Source organism: Lolium rigidum, chromosome 4 (assembly GCF_022539505.1).
Source record: "Lolium rigidum isolate FL_2022 chromosome 4, APGP_CSIRO_Lrig_0.1, whole genome shotgun sequence".
Classification (NCBI taxonomy): Eukaryota; Viridiplantae; Streptophyta; class Magnoliopsida; order Poales; family Poaceae; genus Lolium; species Lolium rigidum.
The window spans coordinates 167,440,602-167,465,334 of record NC_061511.1 but is presented as its reverse complement, the minus strand read 5'-3'; the positions used below and the strand labels follow the sequence as shown (position 1 = coordinate 167,465,334).

At 43.1% G+C, this 24,733-nt stretch overlaps 1 long non-coding RNA gene across 3 annotated transcripts; it reads left to right on the top strand.

Moving 5' to 3' along the window:
- Positions 1 to 2,289: 2,289 nt before the first annotated feature.
- Positions 2,290 to 21,270, top strand: LOC124706258. Of its 3 annotated transcripts, XR_007004355.1 has the most exons (4): positions 2,290 to 5,572; positions 5,670 to 5,731; positions 5,863 to 6,016; positions 18,336 to 19,310. It is a non-coding gene; the product is annotated as an uncharacterized LOC124706258 (long non-coding RNA). The 3 variants fall into 3 exon arrangements; XR_007004356.1 differs by lacking the exon at positions 18,336 to 19,310 and adding an exon at positions 20,709 to 21,270 and having other exon boundaries at positions 2,290 to 5,731; XR_007004354.1 differs by having other exon boundaries at positions 2,290 to 5,731.
- The last annotated feature ends 3,463 nt before the right edge of the window (positions 21,271 to 24,733 follow it).

Genomic DNA, 24,733 nt, shown 5'->3' with positions numbered 1-24,733 from the left:
CTAGTATATGTGGATAGAGAGATTATGTGGTAGGAATTTTATACTACATGGAGCAAGAGGGTGAAGCTGGTAGGTGAAGTGGGTGAGAGGCAATGACATGTTGTAAAAGATCGTGACGTTGTTCTTAAAATCTAACCTATTTTTATCCGAGATAAAAAAATTGTGAATGAAATATATTAAATTAAGCCCCTTATAGAAGTTCCTTGTGTAGCCATTACATCATCTATGCTTCGCTTATTCCAGAAATTGGTACATGAAGAAGATCGGCCTAAGTTTGCACATGCATGGCTCACAAAGTTACCCGTATAAACTTTTATCGGTCGATTTACATCGAAAGTTCAAAACATTTTTCAGACAGAGAGTCTACCGTAGCAAAACTCGTCATGTTCTACACTTGCCACTGACAAGAACGTTCTAGCTGACAACAAGAACAATCCTGAATTTTTACGAAAAAACATTGCTTGCACATTTGGGTTTGTATTAACTAGATTTAAATGTGCGCCTTGGCGCACGATCCCGTAAAACTTATGCTAATGTACACTTTGTATAACACTGCTAAAAATTAGGTGAAAAATAATATTCTGACTTTTAGGTTTTAGAAAACGAAGCCATTAGAATGATCTTAGGATAAAGCACACAAAATTACAAACGAAGTAGGAAACATTTATATTTCAAAAAAAAAGTAGGAACATTTATATACAACCAGCAAAATAGAGAAATATATTATAGTAGCATGGCTATGTCAAAAGCAACAAAAGTAAGAAAGAAACAACAAAAGCAATATCTACATAAGCAGCACCGAGAAAAACATAATTGGTACTTGCACCACCAACAGTTAAATGCGGGGCAAATGAAATACTCGGTAAGAATAGAAGAGATTAATGCACGTTCGATACAATCAAACCGTGATTGTGTACCTTGGTTCTTTATCTAATGAGGTAATTTTTCCTCATTTTTTCCAAATGCTTTTCTAGGATGGCACATGCATATTTAAGCTTAAACCTCAAGGCTTAAATGTTAATAAAAATGATGATTCCAAACCGTGTCAGCGTCCAAGCTTGAACTTGTGTCTTGGACGCTGACACAGTTTGGAACCATAATTTTTGAATTGTTTTAGCACAATGGGGCAAATGAAAGAATCCCAAGGACCAGATTATCAGCGTTTCAACCATACATTTGAACTTGCGACTGTAGGGTTTGCATCGCTCACCGACTTGTATCTTCGCCTACCAAAAAACCCGGAGAGTTTTAGCACAAGAAGGCACACTTGGAAAAAGGGAAAGATAAAAGGAGCGAGGCTTTCATCCAGGTCAAAAGAAAACATACGCTTTCATAGATTCGATTTCATAGATTTACTCTCCATGTATGGGATTTCCTGCTTTGCTGCTGGTTTTGCAGGTAATGATCTTCACTTCTCATAGCCCTAGTTCAGAGTACCAAATGGTTTTGATGAAAGAGTTGCTTCTCCTGAGAATTTGGCAAGAGTGAACACCACTACAAATGAAAAGATGAAATGTAAACCTAATTAGAGCATCTTCAACAGAGACGGTAAAACATCCCCGCGCGATAGAAACCGTCAATTTAGCGCGCGCGGGCAGATCGTGTGCTCAAGCAGCACTAAATACAACGTGCGGAGAAAATTTTACAGCACACTCTAAAAAGTGGCTCCCCAGAGCGTGCGATAAAAAGCGGTAGCGTAAAATTTAGCGCACCCGGTAAACTGCAACACAGCTGCGCGCTAAAACCCAAAAAGGCGCTCTGTAAATGCTTTTACAACACTAATTTGTAACGCTTTATTAGATATGCTTTTAGTTTACGCACACATTTATTTTGTTCCTCCATTAGTGAGAACGGCAAACACGGCCACATACTGCCGGTAAAGATTGCCGCTCACTGCTGCCGTGCAGCATATTCGTGTTGTACATGTCCCCAGGCCTCGTGACCACCGTAGTGCTAGTGTATACGTGTGCTGAAACGACACGAACCTAGCCCAACACATTTTTCTTCACGCCGGAGAAATCTTACCTACCACCACCACCCTCTCCCCCAAGCTCGTTCACCTCCTCGATCGATTGATGCCCACATATCATCATGGCTGCCGCGGCGGGAAGCAATGGGGCGACGACGGGGAGGCCCGAAGGTGGTGAAGCGGCTGAGCTTCGGGGGCTCATGGGAGGAGAAGGCGGAGGTGGCAGCAGAGGTCGGGAGATGCAGATGAAGCAGGAAAAGGCGTTGTGGCAGCAGAGGTCGGGAGGTAGGCTGCTTCAGGCGTTGTCATGCCGACGCTCCTGTCCATGCTTGTGAACGCCGGGGAGAAGGAGGCGCTGGCGCGCAGATAGCCGTGTGGTGAGGGTGCTGCTCTAGCTCACGAGAAGAATGCACAGGTCAATGATTGATTCCTACCTTAGCTTAATTAGCTGCTGCTGCTTGCTGTGTGTGAACTCTCGCTGTTACAGATCAACTGTGGATACGCACTTAGCTGTATTCGCGTCCGCACGGAGGTGATGCGGTCCAGTTTTCTTCCTTCATTGGAGTGAATCCAGGAGCTTCGTATAGATTATTTGACTGAAACCTGTGACCCGAATACTTAAATTGGCAAAGCCTCCCTTCAAAGAGATTTTCTGACGAATTCTTGAAATTTTGTGTTCATTTCAGAAGACTTTTCTGGAAGAAGAAAGATTCCAGAAAAATAACTAAATATGCACAACATATTTCCCGCTTTCCTACCTGCAACCTTTGGCTGTTCTCCTTGATCCTCTTGGATTAGTTAAACCTGTACGACGTGTCAACTGGTTATCCTACTACACTACAAAACGATTCTAGTATCATTGTTTGTTGGTGTTAGGGAGACAGGCCAGACATTAGTATGATATATTCATTTATCGTGCGATGTTGGCGTACGTATTGAGCTGTGAAACAAATGCACAGTTTGAAAGAAAGGATACTATTAATCTAAGGGCACACTTGTAGCTCTCTACAATACTCATAAGTACAAAAACAGAGTGTCAGCCACCAGCAGAAGACCCTTTTGGGTGTTTAAGTCGACTCCATTACACGCTAAGATATTGGACTCTAAACCAAATGAATAAATCAGATATTTGGATATCTTAGCAAATTCAGATTTGCGACAAAATGTATAATCGGTAAACTGAATGAATTACATTACAAATAGCACAAATATAGTCAAATGCAAGCAATAACCGGATATTACATCTTCCAAAGTCAGGCACTATAGAAAGTGAAAAAAATAACAAGAAGTGGACCAGCAATTTTCAACGGAAGAAAGGGTCCCATCAAACTCCTTATTAGCATGTTTCTCTGCAGTTGCATTTTTATCTCTGGAGGAAGAAACAATAGTGCAAGATATAGGAGATACTATATTATAAAGAAAGAGTGTAAAATTGTAACTCAAGTAACACACAGAACTTTCTAATAGTTTTCATTTAGGGCAAAGCTAATGAGATTATGGTACATCTAATTCTGGGCACTACATTACTGTAATAGGATATAACTAACAATACCTTTCTTTTTTATTAACCTACAAATCTGCACTGCATTCAGCTTTGAAAAAAATATACTCATTACCAGTTCTAAAAAAGTCTGTGTAAAAGCAGTTCCATAAGATATGATTGTACCTATTGTGTATAAACCAAAGAGGGTGTTCGTAACAATTTTATCAATAGTCATTGTCAGTAGCTGTTTCAGGATACATAATTAAAGAGAAGAGACATCCATGGATATTCTTTTATTTTGTGATCGGAAGTTAAATTTATTTTGGTAAACAAAGGAACAACATGGGCACATGGCCATACTGTTTCAGTTAGAAAAACCATTGGTCAAGCAACAGATAAATAATTTAGGACTTCCTTAGACAATACATAAGACAATATAACACTTCCTTAGACAATACATAAGACAATATAACCTGTACTTCTAGCATATTCGGCTGCGGCAAACATTTTATTGTGGTAATGCTCAGTACTGGGCTGGTGCGAAGAGTCCAAGATTAGGGGTGCGTCTTGGCGCACAATCCCGTGAGACACATGTATAGGTGAAAAAATAATTAACAATCAAAAACAGTTATACTAATAGATCGAGAAACAGTTGTTAATATATTATGTACAGCCATTGAATAGGAGGGAAAATATATTATACTAATTAACAGATGTTAATTCTACCGAGGGCAACAAAAGCAAAGGAAGGAACACCAAAATCATCTACATAGGCAATGTGTATCATGATCTTTAAAAATCACAACACAAATAAAATGTAAATCTACATAACCTGTATGGTTGACAGCAAACGAAGCGTGCATTTTCTATACAGTTAGTGATAGGTAACTATAACTCTAATAGCATAATTTCAGAAGAGTTTGTATTCCTTTCTCACGTCACTCTACATCTTTAGAAATAGATACATCTAATTAAGGTGTATCCTGAGCACACACACAATTTTTTTTTGCATATAAAACAACAGCTTGAGCACGCATAAAAATCGATGGTCAGGCCAACGACACTTCACACATCATGGCAAGAAACGGTGAACCGAGTAACTAAATAATGAGCGATCACCTAACTAAGGGTATGTAGCTGATTGCTAGTCGATGACGACGAACCTGGAGATCCGTGGTTGTATAGCTCCTAGGGGTACCATCTTGTAGCAACAACAGTTGAGATTGCCCCGACCTACCACCGTACCGTCTACCAAATCAGTCCACGCTCGCCTCTTCACAACCGAAAAAGGAGTACTGGTCACTGGAGAGCCCTGGGCTGCATGATCTCCTATCTGCTCGAAGGTGCAAAATTTGTAAGTAGAGAGTTAAATGAACAACTGTAATATTATCAATTTTTCAGGAGTTAGTACCGAAAGGAGATGGTCTAATGATTTGGCAAACGCCAAAAAGATGCAACCTACTCTTTCCGCAATCCCCTTTTATAACCTCATTGACCTCTTAAATTGTCTTCAGAATTAGGAATGGAATTTACGAAACAATGTAATAATGAGAACAAATTACCCAACATACACACACACGAACAAAAAGAGATGTAGGAAAAAATGATGGTGATGTGATACATGCGAATCTAGACAAATCCGGGTCACTTATTTCCAAACGGAGGGAGTATGAATTAATAAGTGTTAATTGATGTCATTCTATTTCTTGCAACCTCTTGTAAACAACATTGTGGCAATGGCTAGCCTAGAGGAGGCGTGGCTGCGAAGGTCGCAGCACCGGGCAACAGAGAGATGGTCCAGTGGAAGCGTCTACACCAAGAGGTCGAGTCTATCTGTTGGCAGCTGCAGCACCGTGGGGCAGTTGTTGCCTACATGAGCTTCCATAGTTGTGTCTGGAAGGCAAAAACACCTATGCGCACAACATCATTTGTATGTTTCCATCGGAGCAGACTAATCTTTAGGCCCAAGGTCGTTCTTTTTTCTTTTGAATTATCACAGCCAAGTGGCATCTTGCACTACATCTTCACTTATTACAGTAACTTTAAGCACAATCTTTTTGTTTCTTGTATGCCTTAAGTAGGTAGCTGGGTCTTACGGCACGGACTCCGACTGATCGAAGGTACTTCAGAAGTAAAAGTTTCTATAATGTTTCTGATTATTTGACTCAATACATTTGCGGAATGCGCTCATGACCGAAACACCTAAGAATTATCCAGCTACAGTATATCAGCATTCCCAGAGATAAATTTCGGTTGCATCTATATTGGATCAAACTAAGGTGAATATGTGGCATACTATACAGTCCACAGTACCATGTTTCCAGTGCAAACTGAAGATTAATTGACCTACAAATTCAGTTCTGCTTTGTTAGTGCATTCGAATTGACAATATATATATGCTCTGTTGCAGGCGGCATGCAAGCCAACATGAGCTCTCATCACTCAGGGCTGCACTTGAAGATCTTTTAAAGGACTAAATCTATTGCAAGCAGTTTGCAAGAAAATGATATGCTCTTATCACTCAGAGTTGATATTGAAGAATTCTGAACACTTATAGCATGTGGGTATGTATCCATTAACTCCTTTTAAATTATTGTTTTCTTCAATAGGTTGGAAAAATTAGAGCTTTGTAGACATCTCACGAAACTATTTTGTGAACATAATTGTGTGTGCTTTTCTATAGGCAAGCCCTAACTGTACTTACTTGGAAAGTTTGCTAGCTATTTATACTCATTTTTTAGTCAAATATCCTTGCATATTCCTCATTAGAAAATAAAACGTACCATCCCCATCCTCATATCCAACTGGGATCGTCCCAAGACGAATTTCACGCCTCCGAGCATGCGTATCAATGGAAGACTTAACACATGGAACAACATCTGCGTGCAAAACAGAAGACACGACAATTGGTAAATCCACAACTGAGATAGAAAAAGCAATGGCATGCCATACCATCTGTATGTAATAATAAAGCTACATGGCATCAACTAAGAAAGTAGTGGCCATGCGATTAAGAATTGAAGTTAGACTACTTACTGCTATTAATTAAGCACATACTGGAAATAACCGCTGCTATCTTCTCTAAGGACGCATCATGCATGAATATTAATATGTTGTCTACACAAATAATGTGAAGAGAGACATATTTTTAGATTGCATACATCCTTCAGCAGAGTAGTTGTCTCATATAGAAGGCAATGCGGCCACCGGAGTCATGCATATCGCAATTGTCGTCGCAGATGCTGGCTGCCTGGTTATACCATGAGGCAGCTCCCGATCTTTTGGCAGCTAATTGTACAGCGATGGTAGAAATAAAGGTAGTTTAGCATATTCAAACTGAAGGAAAAAAACAGTACAAGCTCAGTTCCTAATTTTACTTGGGAATCAAAATTTTCAGACATAAATATAAAACTTGGTCATTTATACACTGATTACTGAAAATAAGCCACTCGGGATTCAATTAAAAAACTACTTACATGACCTTTCAGCAAAACAAAGGTACCATCAACCACTACTTAAGGGTGTTTAAACCTCTCAAAGATAAGAATTAAAACTGCTTACACATGCTATCACCTACAGAAGAAACTATAGCGTGTGTTACATTTCTAAGCAATGGTGTGACATTGCTGCATAATCAACAACAAAAGCAATAAAAAGCTAACCTCATTTACTGACTTCCACCATGCTCTGTTCTCTTATGGACCAAGCTATCAACAAATGAAACCTATGCTTGGAAAATCACTGAAGCATCAATAACTCAAGTATAACACAGAATAATATGAAGAGGTAAACTACAGCGAATCGACAAGGGTTCACCTCGGGCACAGATATTCGTAGGCGACTGCCATGCACGACGGAGGCGGAAGATCTCATACCTGCATCTCTCCATAAAATGCAGGCAGTAGCAAGGAAGGAAGGATGAGCTGGCTGAAAGTGCATATCCGATTAGATGTAGCTGCAAGACAAAAATCGACATGGATTCACCATTACGAAAACCAGGTGTACCCCAACAACAAGCAAACCAAATTCTTTCATGCATAGTCCATCAAAAGTTAAGGGTCCGCAAGCATCATCGTTTCAAACATATAACATCAAATCAGGCTGCTATTATTTATGATTTAACATGCATCAAGTCTTCATTAATTTAGCTTAGAAAGAATAATTTTCAACAAATTAACGTCTTTGCTATGAAAAAAGAAAATCCTAGAGCAATTTGGTTTTTCCTGCAATATAAGGATACTCATCATTCCAAAAATAATATTGCCTCATCGCCGGTGAGATTCTCATACTCGTATGGCGCAGAAATTCTCGGTAGATTCCACCAAACCAACTGGTGCTCTATTGGTAACCTTACAAGTAACAATTAGAAATTCATGGAACTATTAATCTTATAATCAACAAAGGGAATTAGAAACTACCACTCCCATATAGTCGAGAATTAAAAAATTAAATAGAAAAAATATGGATTTGAACACTTTTGTGAATAATATATGGGGTTAACTACACATGTTTTCATTCAAACCAACATCTATCCAGATTGTGTAGGGCACTTTTACTAAAATTATTAACAAAGGATTACATGTAATATTAAGAAACACTTGATATAATATATAAATTAATATATGTATCAACGTGTATAGAAAGAACTAACGCGGTGTAGATTAGAATTCTCAGCCTACGACCGAAGGGTGATGACACGATAAACTGCAAGCAGCGTGTTTAGATAGCAATCTTCTTTTTCTTATTACTAAAATTAGTAGTATATGATTGATATGGTTCCCGCTATTGAACCACCAGCTATATACAGACAATATATCACATTCTTAGGCAAAGCATAGTTAAAAACTATATGCTATTTCTCTAGCCATGTCTTGGGCCATTTCTCCAGCCATCTTTGCAGGAATATAATGAATCATTATGAAAAAAAAAAGCAAAGGTACTAACCAAGTGCTTTTATGTACTAACGGGATAAAACATGAGCAGGAGAGATGGGAGTGAGAGAGACTCACGTGTATTCTGGAAACCTCATGCTCATGGCAAGGCAATGGCATTGCTCTTGTTGTAATTATTAGAATGCCATAATCATGTCGAAAGGCCATCCCCGCCAATAACCATATCCAAAGGTCATCCCGGCAATCCACAATACACTTGGGAATAAAGCGGTTGCGTCGAAACATATCAGGGAAATAGAAGTAAATTTCTCTATTTCCATTGGCTAAGAAAAATTCAATGAAGGATAAGCGATAATTAATCCGCAAAAGAGGTAAAACTGGTATTCAATAAAAGAAATAATAGATATTCAAAAAATGCACTTATATATAGCTAAAGACTAAATACATGTGAGCAAACAAATGCTAGTGACAATAAAATCATATATTTCTATGCTAGGACTGCATTCACGGCCACCAGCGGGCACCATACCTGCGTTTCCCCAAGAGAACAGGAAGACCAAACAACTAATCATAGAAGAGCAGGAGCTAATATCAATAAGATGATACCTAGAAACCACATCCCAATAACATATCATGTCGTTTGATTTACATGTATTCACTTCGAACATAGAAACAAAGAACTTCGTCTTCTTCCTTCGAAAACAAGTTGAACCAAACAAAGGGTAAAATTAGAAGCATATGAATCAAAAATAATTTATCCGCTTTCAAAATAATCTTCCGGGATGGGAAGAGGGGAGCACCACGACAACTTCAAGGCTACCAAGCACCCTTCCTTGTTGGTTTCCTCATGTCCTCCTATTTCAACCCAATTCAAGAAACTCGGTGAACCCTATTCATGAGCATTAACTAATCTAATTCCCGACCTGAAGATGAATAAACAAAAGAAGGGCAAAAGATTACCTGTGTCTTGCTCGGATGCGAGCTGTGTGAGAGAGGGGAAACGAAGAAGGCCGACTCGGTAAGGTCACGGTTTGATAACGAGTAGTGGTTCCCCACATGCTTAATTCGGGTTCAATTCAGCAGGAAATACATATTAGTTGATAGGATAGAGCGAGTATTTCTCCCTGCAAGAAATATTCTACTCAATATCGGTGGATAGGCTAGAACAGAGTATTCCTCCCAAGCAAGAAATATTGTACTCAAAATATGTAGTTACAAATTTTCCGAACAAGAAAGCTACGTGAAGCTGAATTTTTTCTCAACTTACCTAAGCGGATCGAGACTCGCATACACAACAAAAATAATCATCTTTTTTTTACATAAATCAATCACAAATAAAACTGATACATATATGTATCCATGCCACGGAATGGTGTAGAACTACTAAGTTTTACTAACTATTTCTCCATCTTTCTTGATAAAAAGACACAATCATTTTTTTAGCAAGCTACGTAATCCAAGTACTTCCGGATCTACGGATGTGCAAACATCATGGAATAAAATTGCACACGTGGAAGGAACGAACCATGCCAAGAGCTAGGGTTGGAATAGGAAGAAACCAAGGGAGAGCTTACGCGAGAATGCCACCGATGGAGGAGAGGGACGAGGCAGCATCTTGCTTGGCGAGAGGAGGCAGGTGGAGGGTCGGCGGCACCCCGGACCGTGGCCTCCCGGAGCTACCTCCTCCGACTCGTCATTGTGCCCCATCATGAGCACCTACCTCTTCCTCCCCCGCCACGGAGCCGCATCACAACCCGTGAGTGGAGGTGGAGCTCGGACTCGGAAATCCCGCATCGTTGCGGGCCCGTAGGAGAGGACCGACGGACCGACCACCATGCTCTCCCTCGCGGAGAAGCTTGGGAGAGGCACGATGCGCCCTGTTGCCGCCAAACCTCGCCCTCATCTCCGGCACTCGGAGGCCCCATGGAGGGAACCGACGAACGGCGCGCCGGCTGTCTCGGCGGAGAAGACTATGATGACGCGTAGGACGGGGATGGGGCGCGGTCTGGATCGACGATGTTCGTCGGCGGCGGGCGGCGGCAGCGATGGAGACGAGGCACAGATGGGATCGAGGCGAGGTGATTGGGAGAGGAAGAGGCCAGTGGATTGGAACATGAGGAGCGAGGGGATTGATTGGGAGAGGAGTCGTCCGGGGACCGGCGCGTGAGGAAAACTCCGGTCTACCCCTGCAGATGGAGATATTTTCCACGAGCCGATGCCATGACCGACCAAACCAAATCCCACCCACGGTGACTGATGAGTGGACCCGGCCAAAGGTGGGACCCATTCGCAGCTAGAGGAGGGTAACACACGGCTGCTGCATGTTTTTAGCTAGCGGGAGGACCAATGGGAGAACTCCCACACGCTGCAGCCAACCAATACGTTTGCTCTCAGCCTAGAATGAACGGACAAGATACACAGATGAGAAGATCAAACGGCTCTCGTGCGCTGATCGCTGTGCCCCCCATCGTTTATACCTTTAGATTATAGCATACATGCTAGACGTTCACCATAGTCTTTAAAGAGGTAAAGGTGTCTCAAACCGAGATAAGAGTACAACTTCTTAAACAAGCAAAACATTTCCGCAATCACTCCACCATTTTTTTTTTGCATGTGTATCTACAATGTGATTGTTGATGAGCTCGTTTGCAATTGTACTAGATAGTTTGATCATTAGTAATCCTCACTAGTAGAAAAAGGGGCAGTAGGCCCGGTCCATTTGGGCCTTCAGACCCGGTTCCCAAACCGGGACCAACTGGGCGGGACTAAAGGGGGTACCCTTTAGTCCCGGTTCAAAGTTGAACCGGGCCTAAAGGCCTCGACACGTGGTGCGGCCGGGAGCTCGCGGTGGAAGGCCTTTGGTCCCGGTTCGTGGTACGAACCGGGCCTAGGTTTCTCGCCGCGGCGGAGAATTGCTATTTCTCCGCCGCGGCACAGGTTTAGGCTGTACCGGCGTTTCTCGCCGCGGCGAGAGAAACAGGCGTTTCTCTGCCGTGGCGAGTTTCAGCAATGCATATATATCATTCAAGAAACCACAAAAAATCGTCATGAATATATATAGACATCGTCAACGGTACACGACATCGTCAACGGTACACGTAATGCATGCATATTTACAATACAACATCTCCTCGACGGATTTCATCCCCCGTCACGATCCGCCGATAGTGCTCTCCACTCGGGGTAAGGGCCTCGGTAATAAAGAATCCCGCGATTTCCTCTTGAATTGCTTTTATTTGATCCTCCGTTACGAGAGTGTTCCGCGGGCGTGTCATCTATATTTAAAAAGGGAGATCAATATATGAATGGAACTCAATACAATAGATGGTACTAATTAAGATTAATTGTGAAATTTTGTTATCGTACACGAGTGTGGTGTATACGGGCATCCCCACCCTTGGGACAGGCCATGTCACGCATGAAGGTGCAGACGTAGTATCCACATAAGTTATTCCCTTGTTCCTACCTCATACACTTTACGAAAAAATAGTTCGATCAAACTAATAATCAAGCATCGTATTGAAAGTAAATATCATATATAAAGTTTCATGGACATAGCTATATATATAGTACTACTTACAGGGTAATCTTCAAATGTAAGCTCCGGTTTCCATTTACCCGGAACAATATTGATGAACCGTTTCCAAGCCCCGCTTGACAAAAAATAATGAGTAAATGAGTAATTGATTAGTTGATGATATCTTCGAATTAGAACAGGATGAAGATGCCAATACGAAATTGATTGAAACTACCTCCGGAGGATGGCAGCCATGTCCGCCCATTCCGCATATTCTTTACGTTTCGAGTCCATGACTTTTACGACTCCAAGGGGAAGATCAATGATTAGGAGAATATAGTGGAAACTGCACAAGCATAGCTCAATGATTACGAGAATAAAGTGGAAGGTGCACAAGCATAATGTATGTTATATATAACACTCACTTGAAGTTGTAGGGAAAGAATATATCCTCTTTGTCCGCTTGCTTCTCTAAAAACATTACGATGTTGTCCTCTCGTGTCCTTGGCGAAGTCTTGAACCGTAACTTCATGAGCTGTGTTTGGGTCTATGAACCCCGACGGTAGGAGCTTGCCTCTTTTGTATTCCAGCTTCTTCATTCCGCATAATTAAATGTATAGCGTACACAAAGAATATAATGAGGATAATTGTTAGTGCAAATGAATGAGCTACAAACTTAATTACACAAATAAATCACTTACGAGCGGTAGCAGCCGATGACAGACTTTGTCGAGGGCGTCTTGATTGAATAACCGAAACGAGTTCATCTAACTCAATGTTTATCTCGTCTTCCCCGGAAGTAATGCTCATCTCTAAGATACACCGTGAGGTAGCTTTCACTTCTTCGACGAGCTTTCGGTACCATTCATGCAACCTTCGCATCCGAGTCCCTAGACGCGCGAGCTCGCCGGGTTTGACGAGATCTTTTCCGTATCTATACGTGTTTACCACTTGAGCCGTTGGATAGTAATCTTCGTACTCAACCGATGCTCCCCGAGCTCTAGCCGCCCATTCGATCATCGATGCCGTCTCCGGATCATGATATGGCTCCACGATGAAGTGGGGTGCGGCCTCGAATGTCCTGCTTGTCCAAGCTCGGGCGACTTTTTTGCTTCTTTGCTCGCTCTAGAGGACTCGTCCAAGAGAGCGGTCATAATCAGCTCTCGGCTCGGGTCTCTTCATTCTCGTCTCGGCAAAGTGCTTCACCATGTCGCGGTCGAATAAACATCTTCTTCGGCGCAAGAAACGCCTTTTGCTCTTCGATCCGCTCATGTGGTAACAACTCGGAGTCCGTGCCCTCATTGGAGTTGATGATCTCTTCGGAGCTGTAGGAGGTGCCGCGGACAGCTTCCTCTTTTGCTTAAGTGGAGGCGGCGGAGTCTCCTGACGAGGAGGAGGAGGAGGCGGCGGCGGAGTATTTTCACGCGGAGCAGACTGGTCATGGATAGGGGAATCATCATCGCGCACAGGAGAATCATCACGCGGAGGAGACTGCATAGGTGGCGGAGGAGGCGGAGGTGGCTCGCTTGTTGGCTTCTCACCCGGAAACACAATGTTCTCCTTCCGCCATTGCACGGTGGTTCTATGGGCTTCTCCCGGTTCTTTGATTTCCCCATCTTCACCCGCAGGGTGCTCAAGCACCAACCCCTCACAATCTCTCAACACTTCATCCACCATCACAACAACGAAAGTCGTCTTGGACCGAACGGCAATGGTAAGACCTTGTAGGTAAGAGGATGCCGATCGCCGCCTTGAAGGATAGGTTGAAAACTTTAACATGCGGCTCACAAGGACGGCTCTCGGTGAGATCATCCACGGGGGGGGGGGTAGCGAGGAGGCTCGACCACCTGGTCATCATCATCATCATTATCCACCTGTCGAGAGGAAGCCACACTCGCTTTTCCGGTGTGGTTGAGATTGCGGCGGGCGAGGGCATTGAGCAATGCGGGATCTACGACCGCCCCCGAGCCATCCGAGATGTAAGTACTTGGGTTACCATGGTTAATTGGGCTTTCATGGTGCTCATACCCTCCTCTAAGTTAGCCAGGCGGTCCGTTTTGTTGACCCATTTGCACCTAAACAAAGGGACCTTAAAAGAAGGTCCATACTCAAGTTCCCGGATATCCTCTATGTAACCATAATATGTGTCATTTGGGCCTTCATTCATTATTGCATCAAAGCGGACACCACTCGTTTTGGTTGGTGCTCTTTTTATCTTGGGCGATCGTGTAAAATGCATTCCCATTTATCTCGTACCCTTGGAAAGTCACTACGGTCGAAGATGGTGTCCGGGCCGGCAAGTACGACTCGATCTTCAATATCTTCGTTATTCAGGAGATGTTTTTGCAACCAACCGCCGAAAGTCGACATGTGTTCACGTCTAATCCAATCGTTCGACCGCCCGGGTTCCGGGAGCGTAGAAAGTTCTTGTGCTCACCGATATACGGAGCCACCATGGTGGAACTTTGTAGAACCGTGTAGTGTGCTTGAGTCAAAGAAATCCCGTCCCTACATATCATTGATTTCCTTCCTAGCGTGCCTTTTCCACTTAGTCTCCCTTCATGCCGCGATTCGGGAACACCAATCGGCTTAAGGTCGGGAATAAAGTCAACACGAATTCAATGACCTCCTCTCGTTCCATAGCCCTTGGAGATGCTTCCTTCCGGCCTAGCACGGTTATGAACATATTTCTTCAAGACTCCCATGAACCTCTCGAAGGGGAACATATTGTGTAGAAACACAGGACCGAGAATGGAAATCTCATCGACTAGGTGAACGAGGAGATGTGTCATAATATTGAAGAAGGATGGTCGGAACACCAGCTCAAAACTAACGAGACATTGGACCACATCATTCTGCAACCTCGGTAGAATTTCTGGGTTTATTACCTTCGAGAAATTGCATTGAGGAATGCACATAGCTTCACAATGGGCGATCGAACATTTTCCGGTAGAAGCCCCCTCAATGCAATCGGAAGCAACCGTGTCATTATCACGTGACGGTCATGAGACTTCGGGTTCGGATTGTTTTCTTCTCCATATTTATTATTCCCTTTATATTGGAGGAGAAGCCGGACGGGACCTTGATACTCGCTAAGACATTCAAAAAATATTTCCTTCTCTCGCTTTTGTAAGAGCGTAGCCTGGATAAATGACGTCCTTTAACTCTCTCATGCGATTTTTGGGGTCTTTCCAACGTTGCCTGGTCCTCCCGTGCTTCTGGTGTATCTTTTGTCTTCCCGTACACACCCAGAAAGCCTAGCAGGTTCACGCAAAGATTCTTCGTCACGTGCATCACATCGATTGAAGAGTGGACTTCTAAGACTTTCCAATATTCTAGCTCCCAAAAAATAGATTTCTTCTTCCACATGGGCGCGTGTCCGGCAGCGTCATTCGGAACAGACCGTCCGCCAGGACCCTTTCCAAATATTACATCTAGATCCTTGACCATACCAAATATATCAACACCATCACGATGGGGAGGCTTCCTCCGGTGATCGGCCTCACCGTCGTAATGCTTGCCTTTCTTTCTTACGGGATGGGTAATCCTAAGAAATCGACGATGCCCCGGTACACGACCTTCGACCTTTTTCCAAATAATCACCTTCGAGCTCATGTAAACGAGTGTGTGCATGCATTGTATCCCTTGTTTGATCGTCACGAAATGTTACCAAGAGCAGGCCAGTCATTGATGGTTACGAAAAGCATCGCTCTTAGGTCAAATTCCTCCTGCTTGTGCTCGTCCCACACACGTACACCTGCTAGGGACCATAGCTGTAGAAGTTCTTCGACTAATGGCTTCAGGTACACATCAATGTCGTTCCCGGGTTGCTTCGGGCCTTGTATGAACACTGGCATCATAATAAACTTCCGCTTCATGCACAACCAAGGAGGAAGGTTATATATACAAAGAGTCACGAGGCCGAGTGCTATGGCTGCAGCTCTGCTCTCCAAAAGGATTCATGCCATCCGTACACCAAACCTTAAGTTCCTTGCATCCTGTGCAAAGTTTGGGAACTCTCTATCGATTTTTCTCCATTGGGATCCATCGACAGGGTGCCTCAACATCACGTCTTTCTTACGGTCTTCTTTGTGCCATCGCAACAACCTAGCGTGCTCTTTATTCCCGAACAAGCGTTTCAGCCGTGGTATTATAGGAGCATACCACATAACCTTGGCGAGAACCCTCTTCTTGGGGCGCTCGCCCTCAACATCACCAGAGGTCATCTCGTCCGATCTTATACCGCAATGCGAGTGCACACCGGACATGCATCCAAATTCTCGTACTCACCGCGGTAGAGGATGCGATCATTAATGCATGCATGTATCTTTTGCACATCTAATCCTAGAGGGCGGACAATCTTCTTCGCTTCGTACGTATCGGCGGGCAATTCGTTACCCCTTGGAAGCTTCCTCTTAATTATTGTCGACAACTTTCCAAATCCCGAGTCGGTGACACCGTTCTCCGCCTTCCATTGCAACAATTCCAGCGTGCTCGCCTAGCTTTTTATGGCCATCTTCGCAAGTTGGGTATAACAATTTGTTGTGATCTTCTATCATCTTGTCGAAGGCCAACCTTTCCTTTTCGTTTCACATTCTCTCCTTGCATCGGCAATGGCCCGACCAAGATCATCATCGCGCAGGCTCATCCGGTGCCTCTTGATCTTCTACTTCATTGTCTTCATTGCCTTCTGCGAGTATCATCGTATTCGGGGAAATTGGGATAACCGTCATCATCCTCTTCCTCTTCTTCATTGTCTTCCATCATAACCCCTCTTTCTCCGTGCTTGGTCCAACAATAGTAACTCGGGCATGAAACCGGATCGCGAAGGTGGTCGTGAATGAGACTCGAGTGAGCGTAATTTACGGTATTCTTGCGGTTCACACATGGACAATACATGAAGCCACCATGTTTGTTTGCCTCCGCCACGGCCATAAAATTATCCAGGCCCGAAGTGAACTCGTCAAACCGTCGGTCAATGTACATCCATTGCCGATTCATCTGCATGATATAATTTAGCTGATCAAAATCATTACAGAACATCACGATGTATATATACACATGCATTTTATCAATTATAGATGAAAATGATAAAGTTGTTAACCTCGATGAAGAAGAAAAAATCAAGTGGCTAATCCTCTTAAGCATTTCATCAAACACCTCTTGTGCATGTGAAGAAGAGAGGAGAGCAATACACCCCTCTTGTGAAGAAAGTGAAAAAATGGCCAAGTGTGGCTCACACTTGGGCGAGGGCAAGGTAATATAGCCGGATTGGGGACCTTGTCCCGGTTTGTAACACAAACCGGGTCCGGAGAGGGGCTTTGGACCCGGTTTGTATTACAAACCGGGACTAAAGGTTTCCCACGCCTGACACCGCCTGCCGCGCCCTGCCGTGGACCCTTTAGTCCCGGTTTGTATTACAAACCGGGTCCAAAGGCCACTACCGGACAAGCTCCAGCGTGTGGGGTCGTCCTGGGCAGAAACGAACCGGGACCAATGCCACCATTGGACCCGGTTTGGTTCAGCACTGGGACATTTGCTTGGGACCAAAGGCCTCTTCTCCACTAGTGCCTTTAGAATTATTACGTGAGAAAATTGCTACAATTGTGTACATATCATGGGACAAAGAAGTTGATGTTCTCGATTAACACTTTTAACATAGTCCGTGGTATACTCAACCATATTCCAAATGACATCTCCATGAAAAAACTAATACAATTTACATTCAAGCACCAATTGTATGTTCGCCACTCAAACCAGATATAAAACAACGATCCTAGCAACAAAATATCTATGTGTATTAGTTGATGCATAGGTGGGGGGAAATTCCTCCATTTGTGAAAAGAGAAAAAGATTGCTCTATCCACGTAGCCAAATAGAGGAAATATGTTATTGAATTACACTGGGAGCCTAGCATTTGCAAAGATGAGCAGTTAAAAAATTCCAAAATGTTTGGAACGAAATCTAGAAAATTAGTAGCTAACCTCAAAGCACTTCTTTTTCCGAATGGGGTACCTCAGCCTCTGCATCAGTTGATGCATACGGTTGCCTTCATTTAAATAAACCAGTCTTACAAGAGTCTTCAAATTATTACACATCATGGATCACAAAGGATCTCAATAAAAATAAGCCACCGAAAAACAAAAGGAGTCATGAAACGCCTTTGCATTAGCATGTCAACCGTTTGTCAGCACACCATCCACACCTGGTGTAAAATCCCTGCTGTCGGTTGCACCTAATATCCATAGCCGGACGCTCATCCTCCGACTGTAGATAGGACCACATATGAATCCAATGAGTAGCTAAAGGGATAACCTGCAAAAAATGATAAAAAACTTGTTTTGTTAAGAATGCAATCATTGCGTACTTTCCATATTGACCACACAACAACACAAATGCCAACTCTAATTTGTCTCTTATGCTTTTTGGAAACCCCGTTCAACCAATTTCCAAACATTTTTGCAATATTTGCAGGGTTGGCATATTAAATGTCATGTAGATGATTCTCCAAATCAGTTCTGTGAAAGGACATGCAATGAAGAGATGGTGTATTGTCTCCTCTTGATCACAAAATCAACATTTAACGTCCCCATATCAATTACGTTTGACAAGATTATATTTCGTGAGAATAACTTTCTTATAGAGATACCACATGAATATCTTAATTTGCAGCGATACCTTTATCTTCCAAGTATATTTTTTAAGAAAAACAGTGTGGTCATTAAGCAAGTCATTGTACATTATTTTAACAGTTAAAATACCAGATGTGGTGAGACTCCATTTGAAAGTACCTTCCTGATAAGTTAATTGGACACGAATTAATTGATGTAACATATGTGTTCACCTAATCCATTTATTATCATCCAAAGTTTTTCTGAAACTAATATTTAGAGGATGTGATGCTAACACATTTTCCACTGTATCATTCTTATGATTAACAATATTATATAATGACGGATATTCATTGGTAGGTGAAAGGGCATTTCCCTCCTAACATGGTTTTGCGAGTTTGTTGTTAAGATAGAGATATTTAACCATGTGCTTATGGATCATAGATGATATATGTGTTAAGCTTGTCACGGTGGCCGATCCCTAAAAAGTGAAACGAACAAGATGTGCATTGCAGCTTTGTGGTGAAGTGTCTGCAATGCTCAAGAAAATATCGGGGGTTGGCTGGAAATGGTGGTGGAGAAGACCCACAACAAAAAAAACCAAGTGCAGATCTTCAGTCTGTAGACTCCGGACAAGTACACCGGAGACTCCGGTCATCCGGGCCGGAGACTCCGGGCAAGTCTCCGGACTAACCAACTTCGAGAAGCTAGCCAAGGTGTCTCACAATATGTATGGGGGTCCGGATTCTCGGCCAGGGACTTTTCTCAAGTTCTCGGTCATTACACTCCGGAGACTCCGGTCTCCCCTGGCCGGAGACTCCGGACAAGTTTCCAGAGTTTCTGGGGGTCCGGGGACTAGGACGAAAACTACACCGGAGTTTCCGAACTTACACCGGAGACTCCGGACATTAGCCTGGAGACTCCGGACCAAAAGGTTCTGCAACGGTCACTTATGTTGTGGGATTATAAAAGGGACTCTTCTTCTCCAAGGAGAGGTTGCTGCTTCAACTCTCTCTCCTCCATTGTTCCAAAGCTCAAAACTCCAAGATCTCCCTCCCTAGCCACTCAATCTTGTTGATCTCTTGGGAATCAAGGGAGGAACCCTAGATCTATACTTCCACCAAAGGAATTTGAGTATCCACTTGTTTGTAGGAGATTCATGTTGGGGAAACCCTAGATTTGTGAGAAGTCGCCCTCGGAGCTTGCTTTGTGTTGTAAAAGCTCCGTGCTCGGTTGTTGGGAGCCTCCAATTGAGTTGTGGATGTGTGCCCCAACCTTTGTTTAAAGGTGATGGTTGCGACCTTAAGGCAACCGCTTAGTGGAGCGTGAGCTAGGCCTTTGTGGCGTTGCTCACCGGAGAATAGGGTGAGGCATTCGTGGCGTTAGTTGGCCTTCGTGGCACCACACCACTCCAATGTATATGTACTTCCCTTTACAAGGAAGGAACTACGGGAATCGTACCCTCGTGTCTCCGCGTGCTCCACCCCGGTTACATCTATCATTTTACCGCACTTTACTACTTGTATCTTGTATTGTGTATTGTTTGCTTGCATCTTGTCATATAGGTAAATTCACATAGTTGCATATCTAGAGAATTTATGTTTGTGTCAAGCCTAAATTGAAAAGGAAATAAAATTTTATATAGCACCTATTCACCCCCCATCTAGGTGACATACGATCCTTTCAATTGGTATCAGAGCCTTGGCTCTTATTCGGGCTTTACCGCCTAAGAGAGTATGTCCGAGATGGGGGCGGCTAGTTCGGAGCCCGTATCTATGGAGGACATAAAGAAATTGAAATCGTCAATCTCCTCGATGAATGATTCCATAGGTGAATTAAGGGATATGATGGTGAGATTTATGCAAGCCAATAAAACTCATTTCCCTCCTACCACCACTACCGAGGTTGGCACTCCAAGTGTGCAAAAGATTTCCCTTGGTGCCCCTTCGGAGGCCGAAACCAAGTATGAAGAAGGTAGTGGTGAGACCCTCCCCAAGATAGATCCAAATGCTCCCGGAGTGTACTCGACGGTTGCTCCTCCGCCCGTGTACTCTCCGGATCCACCCATTCCCCACCCTCGCATAACTCAACGAGGAGATCCCCCGGAGCTCAATCATAATGCTTTCTCATTGTGGCAAACTAAAATGAAGTCCTATAGAAATTGTTCCTCTATTTAGCTATGGAGGATTGTGATGAAAGGAAACAAGCCTAACAATCCAAACAATTTGTCTCATAGGGAAGTGGTTGATTGTCAACTCAATGCCATTGCCTTGTACATGATTCAACAAGCCGTCGGTGAGGATGATAGACCCTACATCGAGAAGTCCACCACCGCCAAGACGGCTTGGGATATTCTCTTCGAAGTATTCCTTGGAAGCTCAAGCATGAAGAAAAACAAGTTCGAAGAGGTTAGAAATCAAGCCGAAGGATTCTACATGGAAGATGGTGAAGACCATCGAGTCATGTACCGCCGCCTCAAGGCCCTTGCTATCACTTTTCGGGAACTTGGTTCCACCCATGTTGATGATAATTGGATCAAGAGGAAGCACATCAATGCTCTCTTGCCTTTGAACCGGCCGATCTAAGGATCCTCAAGAACAAGCACAACTATGAGAAAATGACCTCCAATGATGTCATGCAAGAAATGGATGCCTTCAAAGTTGAGTCAAAGATTGTGGATGATACTCGTGCCTGAGCCATTGGGATGAAGAGAGGAGGAAATCTTTCATTGAAGGCTGATATGTCTCAAACGTATCTATAATTTTTGATGCTCCATGCTTGTTTTATACCAATTCATATATATTTTGCTTACACTTTGTTGCACTTTTACATGATTAATGAGATGCCACAATGCCAGTTCCCTGCTTTCTGCTGTTTTTGTATTTCAAAAAAGTTGTACAAGAAATATTCTCGGAATGGAACGAAACAAAAGACGAAGTCAATATTTTACCGAGATGAAGACGAAGTCCATAGGGGTGTGGAGAGGCGCCACAGGGCGGCCTAGACCTGGCCCGCGCCTAGGGGGGTCTGGGCCCAGCAGGCGCCCAACCGAACTAATTCCTCCGCCTATTTATACCAGGGAAGTGAGCCTAGCTCACTTGGTTAGGGAAGTGGATGTACAACCCAGCCACCCAGGTTCAAGTCCTCAGGGACGCGAATTTGGGTTCTTATTATTTAAAAACAAAATCACTGTAGGGGCTTCCCCTACCGTATTCCTTTCAAAAAAAACCCTGGATACCCGAGCCTCCATCCACGAAAAGTTCCGCCGTGGCCGCCATTGCAGAACCCATCTCGGGGGGTTCTGGAGCTCTTCCCGGCACCCTGCCGGAGGGGGAAATCCTCGCCGGAGGCATCTACATCACCATGCCCGCCTCCGAAGTGATGCATGAGTAGTTCATTCATGGACTATGGGTCCATAGCAGTAGCTAGATGGTCGTCTTCTCAACTTTGTTCTTCATGTATCGATCTTGTGAGCTACCCTACATGATCAAGATCATCTTTATGTTGTCCTATATGTTTGGTTTGTTGGGATCCGATGAATATTGAATACTATGTTGAGATTGATTATATATTCATGTCATATGTTATTTTTGATCTTGCATGCTCTCCGTTGCTAGTAAAAACTCTGGCCAAGTGAACACTTGTGACTCCAAGAGGGGGGTATTTATGCTTGATAGTAGGTTCATGCCTCTAGTTTTCTGGGAGGGTGGCTTTATAACTTCTAAGATTGTAGATGTGTTGTTGCTACTAGGGATAAAATAACAATGTTTTATCCGAGGGTAATTCTATTGTTTACTTTACACACATTACTTAATAGATAGTCTGTTGCTTGCAACTTTATACTGGAAGGGGTGCGGACGCTAACCTGGAGGTGGATTATTAGTCATAGACGCAGTTGGATTACGATCTACTCCCTCCGGTCTCTTTTAATTGACTCGGATTTAGTACAATTTTGTACTAAATTTGAGTCAATTAAATAGGACCGGAGGGAGTATGTATTATGTTGTAATGCCCAATACCAAATTATCATAGTAAACATCTTGTCATGTATCGATCGATATTCTGTCAATTGTCCAGCTGTAATTTGTTCACCCAACATGCTATTATCTTTATGGAGAGACACCTCTAGTGACCTGTGGACCCCGGTCCTATTTCCTTTACTTATAAATTCAACTGCAATCATGTTCTGTTTATTTTCTGCAAACATCTCCTTCCATTCGATGCGTCTAATCCTTCGTGTTCAGCAAACCGGTGAGATTGACAACCTCACTGTAAGTTGGGGCAAAGTACTTTGGTTGTGTTGTGTGCAGGTTCCACGTTGTTGTTGACGTCGGTAGTGCACCCTGCCAATAGTCAGCCAGCAACATCTTCAGACGTCACGCATTTCTCCTACTAGTCGATTAAACATTGGTTTCGTACTCAGGAAAAACATGCTGCTATGCTCATCACACCTTCCTCTTGGGGTTCCCCAACGGCATGTCTGCATACGACGAGCACACGCCATCAAGCTGTTTACTAGGGTCGTTCTTTGGGGAGAAAGAGCATTTCTGCAAGGGGAGTCTCTCATCCCCAATCTCTTTACTTTGTTATAGTTTGCTTAGTTTACTTTACTTTGTTTTGTTTGCTTTATTATATCAAAAACACAAAAAATTTAGTTTACTTTGTAGTTGTCTTTATATCTAAAACACACAAAAATAGTTTCTATTATAGCTGTTATTTCTGTTGCTTAGTTTATTCCATGCTTACTTTCCAAGTTGATGTTTTTTTATATTTTTTTCACTGGTTAGGCTTAATGGAAAACAACAACAAAATTAGAGAGATATATCCTTTGTGTTCAGCAAACCGGTGAGATTGACAACCTCACTGTAAGTTGGGGCAAAGTACTTTGGTTGTGTTGTGTGCAGGTTCCACGTTGTTGCTGACGCTGGTAGTGCGTCCTGCCACTAGTCAGCCAGCAACACCTTCAGAAGTCACGCCTTTCTCCTACTGGTCGATTAAACCTTGGTTTCGTATTGAGGGAAAACTTGTTGTTGTGCTCATCATACCTTCCTCTTGGGGTTCCCCAACAGCGTTTCTGCATACGACGAGCACACGCCATCAAAGGCACATGTTGTTGAAGAAGATGAAGAATATTTGAGGGAAACTAAGTATGAGGTGCACTCCGAGGAGCTCAAACGTGATCTAGATGGTCACATTGCACTTCTTACAAAATACTTTTGGAGAAACCCTTCCAAGTACAAGTTAAAAGGAAACCAAAGAGGAGATGCCAAGGGCCGAAGAGCAAGAACTTGCTACAATTGTGGTAACCAAGACCACTTCATTGCCGAGTGCCCATATGAAAATAGATAAGATCATGGTGGGAAGCTCATCCTCAAGGAAAAGTCAAAGGCTTCTTGCAAGAATCCATTTGTCAATAAAAGTGGTTTTGACATTTGCAAGAAGCCATCGAAGTATGTGTTGATCGCCCATGAGGAATATTCTTCCGGGGATGAACAAGATGACAAAGACGACGCAAGACGTGAGGTGGCTGCCATTGCTATCAACTCCACACCTTCATCATCACTCTTTCAATCCCCCAATGAGAACTCCTCCAACAATGCAAGATGCCTAATGGTCAAGACTTCTCTAGATCACTCTTCCGGAGATGAAGAAGATGCTCACGAAGACATATTGAGTGAGGAGGCCACTAGTACCTCTACACCTTTGAAATCTCTCTTGAATCTCCCAATGATAACCTCTCCTTCAACCTCAACAAGTGCCTCATGGCAAAGACCTCCGAGGTAACGACTCCATCTAAACCCACCTCCAAGACTATTGCTTCGGTGAGTGATGTTGAGAGTCTCAAGATAAAGAGATAAATTGTTACTTTGGATGAATTTATATCTAACTTGCAAGGTGAAGCCAAAAAGCATTTCCAAATACTCATGGATTGACTTGCACATGCTAATGATCTTCTTGATCTCAATGAGAGGTTTGGGAGAGAAAATGCCGATGAGATTGGGGCATTGTCTCATGCTCATGAAGAAGAGCAAGAACTTAGAGAAGCTCTAGAGGAAAAGTTGTTTTCCATTGAGGAAACTCAAAATGAAACCTTATCCAACCTCACTAAAGAGCGTGATCATGATATTGCCTTGTATAATGTGCTTAAAAAGGAAAAGTTTGAATTTGGTGTTGGTAATGCTAAACTAACCAAGGAGTTAGAGAAACTTGAAAAGGCTCACAAGGCATTGGAAAGTGAATTCTCTACCCTTACCAAGTCTC